Source organism: Salmo trutta, chromosome 7, assembly GCF_901001165.1.
Source record: "Salmo trutta chromosome 7, fSalTru1.1, whole genome shotgun sequence".
Classification (NCBI taxonomy): domain Eukaryota; kingdom Metazoa; phylum Chordata; class Actinopteri; order Salmoniformes; family Salmonidae; genus Salmo; species Salmo trutta.
This window is the reverse complement of record NC_042963.1, coordinates 46164949-46173192: the sequence shown is the minus strand read 5'-3', so window position 1 is coordinate 46173192 and position 8244 is coordinate 46164949.

The following is an 8244-nucleotide window of genomic DNA, read 5'->3' as shown; positions in this document are numbered from 1 at the left end:
ATAAGTAAGATGGTGCCGGAGAGAAAGGCAGGCGTTTTACGTGTCCCCAACCTATTGTGTTTTTTTGTTTGTTTATTTGCGTTGTTTGTAACTTATTGTTTTACTTACTTTGTACATAATGTTGCCGCTACCGTCTCTTATGACCAAAAATAACTTCTAGACATTAGGACTGCGATTACTCACTACGGACTAGCAGAATCCTTTTTTTCCTTTAACGACTCTGACTAGCCCGACGCAAAGGATATACTGCTTTCTCGGGAACAGGCCAAAGGGCGGGCTGCCTTCTGAGAATTTGTAGGCAATTGAATAAACCCCCACTTCCCTCCATTCTGCTAGCAAACGTGCAATCTTTGGAGAATAAAATCAACGAGCTATGCGGAAGATTAAACTACCAACGGGACATTAAAAACTGTAACATCTTATGCTTCAGAGTCGTGGCTGAACGACGACACTATCAACATACAGCTGGCTGGTTAAATGCTATACCGGCAGGATAGAACAGCGCCGTCTGGTAAGACAAGCGGCGGCAGACTATGTATTTTTGTAAATAACTGCTGGTGCACGATATCTATGGAAGTCTCGAGCTATTGCTCGCCTGAGGTAGAGTATCTAATGATAAGCTGTTGACCACAATATATATCTATAGTTTTCATCTGTATTTTTGTAGCTGTTTACATAGCACCACAGTCAGATGCTGCACTAAGACAGCATTGAATGAGCTGTATTCCGCCATAAGCAAACAAGAAAACGCTTACCCAGAGGCGGCGCTCCTAGTAGCTGGGGACTTTAACGCAGGGAAACTTAAATCCGTTTTACCAAATTTCTATCAGCATGTTAAATGTGCAACCAGAGGGACAAAACACTCTGGACCACCTATACTCCGCACACAAAGCTCTCCCTCGCCCTCCATTTGGCAAATCTGACCATAATTCTATCCTCCTGATTCCTGCTTACAAGTTAAAACTAAAGATTGAAGCACCAGTGACTAGATGTTACGGATACAGGTAGTGTGTATCCTGTATTTGTATTTATTTTCTCTCCTCCTCCCCTCACAGGTGACAATCATCATTCCCCCAATCAGTCATCAATCAGTCCCCTATCAGAAGACACCTGTTCCTTTTCCCTCAACCAATCACAGCCCCTTTCCCTTGGTTTAAAAACCCAGTCAGTTGTTTTCTCCCCAGATCAATCTTTGTGTTCATTCTCTCAATCGCTCTCTCTCTGTCCCCAGCTCTATCTATCTATCTATCTATCTATCTATCTATCTATCTATCTATCTATCTATCTATCTATCTATCTATCTATCTAATCTATCTATCTATCTATCTATCTATCTATCTATCTATCTATCTATCTATCTATCTATCTATCTATCTATCTATCTATCTATCTATCTATCTATCTATCTATCTATCTATCTATCTCTCTTTATTGATCTCTTTTGTTTTGCAACTACATGTCACATTTGTCCGGTTATCCTGTGAGTATTGTTTTGTTGTTTGACTTTGTTTGTTTGTTTGGTGGGAAAAGGGGGTACCAAGACAAGTCGCCCATGGGCATACATTACCCGTAGGAATACTTTGTCTAAGTACCCTAGTTAGAACTGGGCGGACCACCCACTGTATTTTTGGTTAGTTAGCTAGCTGTTCTTGAAGTAGGCTAGTCTAGCTTAGGGGTGTTTTGGATTATTATGTCTTTGCTTGGCTCCAGCTCAGCCCCTTTTCTCACACCCCTTTGCCGTGTGTTTAAAATAAACCCTGAGTGTTTGACGGTAGATTTCAGTTGTCTGTGGTTTTTCACTATTATAATTTGCATGATTTATGTTACGGGTCTCGTATCCATCCCCCCTAGACTGCTGGGCCAAAGGGATTCGTAACACTAGATCAATAAAAAAGTGGTCAGATGAAGCAGATGCTAAGCTACAGGACTGTTTTCTAGCACAGACTGGAATATGTTCCGGGATTCCTCCGATGGCATTGAGGAGTACACCACATCAGTCATTGGCTTCATCAATAAGTGCATTGATGACGTCATCCCCACAGTAACCGTACGTAAATACCCCAACCAGAAGCCATGGATTAAAGGTAGAATCTGCACTGAGCTAAAGGCTAGAGCTGCCGCTTTCAAGAAGCGGGACTCTAACCCGGAAGCTTATAAGAAATCCCACTTATGCCCTCCGATGAACCATCAAACAGGCAAAGCGTCATGGATTAAAGGTAGAATCTGCACTGAGCTAAAGGCTAGAGCTGCCGCTTTCAAGGAGCGGGACTCTAACCTGGAAGCTTATAAGAAATCCCACTTATGCCCTACGATGAACCATCGAATTATACTACACCGGCTCTTACGCTCGTTGGATGTGGCAGGGCTTGCAAACCATTACAGTCTACAAAGGGATACACAGCCGAGAGCTGCCCAGTGACACGAGCCTACCAGACGAGCTAAACTACTCCTATGCATGCTTCGAGGCAAATAACACCGAAACATGCATGAGAGCACCAGCTGTTCCGGAAGACTGTGTGATCACGCTCTCCGCAGCCAATGTGAGTAAGACCTTTGAACAGATCAACATTCACAAGGTCGCAAGGCCAGACGGATTATCAGGTCGTGCACTGTGAGCATGCATTGACCAACTGGCAAGTGTCTTCACTGACATTTTCAGCCTCTCCCTATCCGAGTCTGTAATACCAACATGTTTTAAGCAGACCACCATAGTGCCTGTGCCCAAGAACATTAAGGTAACCTGCCCAAATGACTACCGACCCGTAGCACTCACGTCTGTAGCCATGAAGTGCTTTGAAAGGCTGGTCATGGATCACATCAACACCATTATCCCAGAAACCCTAGACCCACTCCAATTTGCACACCACCCTAACAGATCCACAGATGATGCAATCTCTATTGCACTCCACACTGCCCTTTCCCACCTGGACAAAAGGAACACCTAAGTGAGAATGCTATTCATTGACTACAGCTCAGCGTTCAACACCATAGTGCCCTCAAAGCTCATCACTAAGCTAAGGACCCTGGGACTAAACACCTCCCTCTGCAACTGGATCCTGGACTTCCTGACGGGCCGCCCCCAGGTGGTAAAGGTAGGTAACAACACATCCGCCATGCTGATCCTCAACACAGGGGCCCCTCAAGGGTGGGTGCTCAGTCCCCTCCTGTACTCCCTGTTCACTGATGACTGCACGGCCAGGCACGACTCGACTCCAACACCATCATTAAATTTGTCGAAGATACAACACCGACAACCGACAACATCGAAACAGCCTATAGGGAGGATGTCAGAGACCTGGCTGTGTGGTGCCAGGACTACAACCTCTCCATCAACATGACCAAGACAAAGAAGATGATTGTGGACTACAGGAAAAAGAGGACCGAGCATGCCCCCATTCTCATCGATGGGGCTGCAGTGGAGCAGGTTGAGAGCTTCAAGTTCCTTGGTGTCCACATCACCAAAAAACTAACATGTTCCAAGCACACCAAGACAGTTTTATAGAGGGCCCGACAAAACCTATTCCCCTGCTGGAGACTGAAAAGATTTGGCATGGGTGCTCAGATCTTCAAAAGGTTCTACAGCTGCACCATCAAGAACATCCTGACTGGTTGCAGCACTGCCTGGTATGGCAACTCCTCGGCCTCTGACCGCAAGGCTCTACAGAGGGTTGTGCGAACGGCCCAGTACATCACTGGGGCCAAGCTTCCTGCCATCCAGGACCTCTATACCAGGCGGTGTCAGAGGAAGGCCCTAAAAATTGTTAAAGACTCCAGCCACCCTAGTTGTAGACTGTTCTCTCTGCTACCGCACGGCAAGCAGTACTGGAGCGCCAAGTCTAGGTCCAAGAGGCTTCTAAACAGCTTCTATCCCCAAGCCAACTATCAAATGGCTACCCAGACTATTTGCATTGACCCCACTCTCTTTACACTGCTGCTACTCTCTGTTGTTGTCATCTATGCATAGTCACGTCAATAACTCTACCTACATGTACATACTACCTCAACTAACCGGTTTCCCCCTATATATAGTCTCACTGTTGTTTTACTGCTTCTCTTTAATTACTTGTTACTTGTGTCTCTAATTCTTGTCCGTATTTTTTGAAACTGCATTGTTGGTTGTGGGCTCTTCACTGTAAGGGTTACACTTGTTGTATTCTACGCATGTGACTAATAACATTTGATTTGATAAGGTTCCACAGTTGACAGAGCATGTCAGAGCAAAAACAAAGCCGTGAGGCCTGAAGGAATTGTCCGTAGAGCTCTGAGACAGGATTGTGTCGATGCACAGATCTGGGGAAGGGTACTTAAAAATGCCTGCAGCATTGAACGTCCCCCAGTGGCCTCCATCATTCTTAAATGGAAATAGTTTGGAACCACCAAGACTCTTCCTAGAGCTGGCCGCCCGGCCAAACTGAACAATCCGCGGAGAAGGGCCTTGATCAGGGAGGTGACCAAGAACCCAATGGTCACCCTGACAGAGCTCCGGAGTTCCTCTGTGGAGATGGGAGAACCTTCCAGAATAACAATCTCTACAGCCCACCACCAATCAGGCCTTTATGGTAGTGGCCAGATGGAAGCCACTCCTCAGTAAAATGAACATGACAGCTCGCTTGGAGCTTGCCAAAAGGCACCTAAATGACTCTCAGACCATGAGAAACAAGATTTTCGTGACATCGAGGGAAAGATGAACAGAGCCAAGTACAGAGATCCTTGATGAAAACCTGCTCCAGAGTGCTCAGGACCTTAGACAGGGGCGAAGGTTCAATTTCCAACAGGACAATGACCCTAAGCACACAGCGAAGACAACGCAGGAGTGGCTTCGGGACAAGTCTTTGAGTGTCCTTGAATGTGCCCAGCCAGAGCCCGGACTTGAACCCGATCGAACATCTCTGGAGAGACCTGTGCAGCAAAGTTCCTATCCAACCTGATAGAGCTTGAGAGGATCTACAGAGAAGAATTGGAGAAACTCCCAAAATACTGGTGTGCCAAGCTTGTAGCGTCATACCCAAGACTCAAGGCTGTAATCGCTGCCAAAGGTGCTTCAACAAAGTACTGAGTAAATGGTCTGAATACTTATGTAAATATGATATTTCATATTCAATCTAAACCTTTTTTCGCTTTTTCATTATGGGGTATTGTGTGTAGATTGATGAGGGGGGAAAACTACAATTTAATACATTTTAGAACAAGTAACTTAACAAAATGTGAAAAAAGGAAGGGGTCTGAATACTTTCCAAATGCACTGCATACTACCACTAAACACAATTAGCATCCCCCCCCCTTCAATTTCTCCAAGGGTTGCTGAAATGTGTAATACTGTACTTTACAATGGTCTGCATTAGTAATAATTACAACAAGCAATGGGTCTGTTATGTTGATTTCTTTTCTATGCTGGGTTTCTATTTAAGCTGCCATTCCTAAAGATGTAGGATCTTAATTTGATCACTCTTTTGTTGTTGAGAATTTTACTGCACCTCAGAAAATGCAGATGAGCTTCCTGATTTACATAAATTCACTGACAACCCACAATAACAGATGTTTATATATATTAATAGTATTGCACGTTTCATGTAGGCTACTTTTGGCCAGATAATAGCCCAGGGGTATTCAACTCTTACCCTACGACAGGCCTGGGCAATTCCAGTCCTCGGGGGCCTGATTGGTGTCACACTTCTCCCCCACCCCTAGCAAACACACCTGATTTAAACAAATTGCATTTTTAACTGAAGATCATGATTAGTTGATTATTGGAATCAGGTGTGTTGGCTGGGGCAAAAGTGTTACACCAATCAGGCCCGAGGAATGGAGATGCCCAGACCTGCCCTATGAGGTCCGGAGCCTGATGGTTTTCTGTTCTACCTGATAACTAATGGCACACACCTGGGGTCCCAGGTAAAACTGCAGTGGAACTGGGTTCGAGGTCCAGAGTTGAGTTTGTAGGTAATAGCCTAACCACTGATCAAGCAACATTATAAAATCCTGTTGCTGCAGGATTATTTTGCTGTGACAATATAGGTCAAATTAAGATCCTACATCTGTATAACAGACACATCAAATCCATAGAGGGAGAGATGCTGTGTACAAATGTATTTAAAAGGTGAATATCAACATTAAAATATAAGGATGAGAGTGTGGTCGCTCTGTGACACTCTCGACCACAGCAGCTCATGCAAATAACATTTTGCAGCACAGAGTGGCAGGTGCATTTTGAGTGCCAAAAGGTATCTGACTTGATTTGAAGAGACCAAAGGGTCTGGAAGGACATGGAGAATTAAGTGAGAAACATCCTGCCTGAGTTTAGGTCACAATAGTACAGTGGGAGCAAAAACAGCATGATGCTTTTTACCATGAGCCAATCATGTCTTACTATCACTCTTCAGGAAGCACATAGGGCCATTGACAAATCTCCATCACATTCTGTTCTGGGCAGTCTTGTTCAGCTCGCTCCACCCTATGCCGGTTTTCTTAGTATCTGCCTCAACCTCCCGCCTCCATGTGTTTCTTGGCCTATTCCCTTGTGGGTTTCAGATTAAGGCTTGACAGCATGAAGTAAAGGCAAACAAAAAGAGTACTCATTTAATAAATTATTTGGCGTCATTTAGACAGTTCACCTTTTGAGTAGGAGCAATTAATTACCTGACCCCAGAAAAAAACCTTAAAACATATCAGAGAAAAGAAGCTAAAGGCACGGGAGGTAGAGGCTTCGTGTTCTTTCAGGAAGCATCGAGCTTCAGTGGCGGAGAAGCACAGCCCAGGAGTCTTTTTTGTTGTTGTTGCTAATTTCTCCTCAGTTGACCAATAAACCATGAAATGAATCAGCTTCTTTTCCAATCACAATATGAGAGCCAACACTTTGTCTCCGACAAGACCAACAGGGGGATAATTACATCTTTCTGCTCCAGCCACCCCCAGAACCACCAATTGAGAGAGAACTGAATCTACTCCACATCTGCCCACTAAAGCTATGTTTACATAGGCAGCCCATTCTGATCTCATTGGCAAAAGAGCTGATCTGATTGGTCAAAAGACGAATTAGTGGAAAAATATCAGAAATGGGCTGCCTGTGTAAACACAGCATTAGTGGCCCAGATCCTGCCAAATGTCAAAAGGTGGAAAATTGAAGGGGTTGATATTGGATTGAGCAGCAGCATGAAGTAGAAGCTAACACAAAAGAGTACACATTAAATAAATAATAGAATGGTTTATACAGTTGTTCACCTCTCAGCTGGGGAAATTATCTGAACACATTCACAAATTCTTCTCTGAACACATTCACACATTCTCAGAAACAAGCATTCAATAAACCATGCAAATAAAACGGTTCAAAAGAAAATAAGTGAAAAGCACAGGAAGTGGTGCAGCCCAGGAAGCATCTGTCTGCTTTCCTTGTAGTTTTTTGTCTGTCAAATACTTTCTCAACAAGACAGAACAAAGGGTTAAATATAGTACAGATGACCACTTAAATAGTCAATTATTTAATTTCCATTAGAGTCAATTAATTAATTTAAATTATAGGCAATTAGTTACATCTGTGACATAGCCATAGTCCCATTTTGTTGTGTGAATATCTTTTAGTTGGGTTTATTGAATGTATCTTTTACCCAGGTATCTTTGCTGTGGACAGAGCTTTGTCAAAGTCACAACATAACACACCACTGTCCCTGTTGTGGTTATCGTAACCTTGACATATTTCAGTTCAAGAGCAGGAACAGGTTGCTTTGTATTCTGTACCATTGAAGTTAAGAGATGGGATCATGGCACATTGCTTATTTACATTTTAGTAATTTAGCAGACGTTCTTATCCTGAGCAACTTACAGGAGCAATTAGGGTTGCCTTGCTCAAGGGCACATCGACCATATTTTCACCTAGTCAGCTCGTGGATTCAAACCAGCAACCTTTTGGTTACTGACCCAATGCTCTTAATCGCTATGCTACCTGCTGCTTATGACCCAGTCGGGTTTCAGCCCTGGCTATCTTCAACAGCTGCGGTCGGACTGTCCCCCTTACAAATCAGATGTTATGATGAGAAAATGCGTATTATTATGATCTGATAAACTATTGGCTCATCCCAGACAACAGCACTAGCAACACAAGAGAAAGAACAACATTGACATATGTACATGTGGAGACAGTTGAATGCCTAATTGAAAAAGTAACAACAAAGACATTCGCATAAAGCACAATCCCTGTCCTCCTGTATACTCCTCACACATTATAGAAGTCTACAATTACAGACAATACAG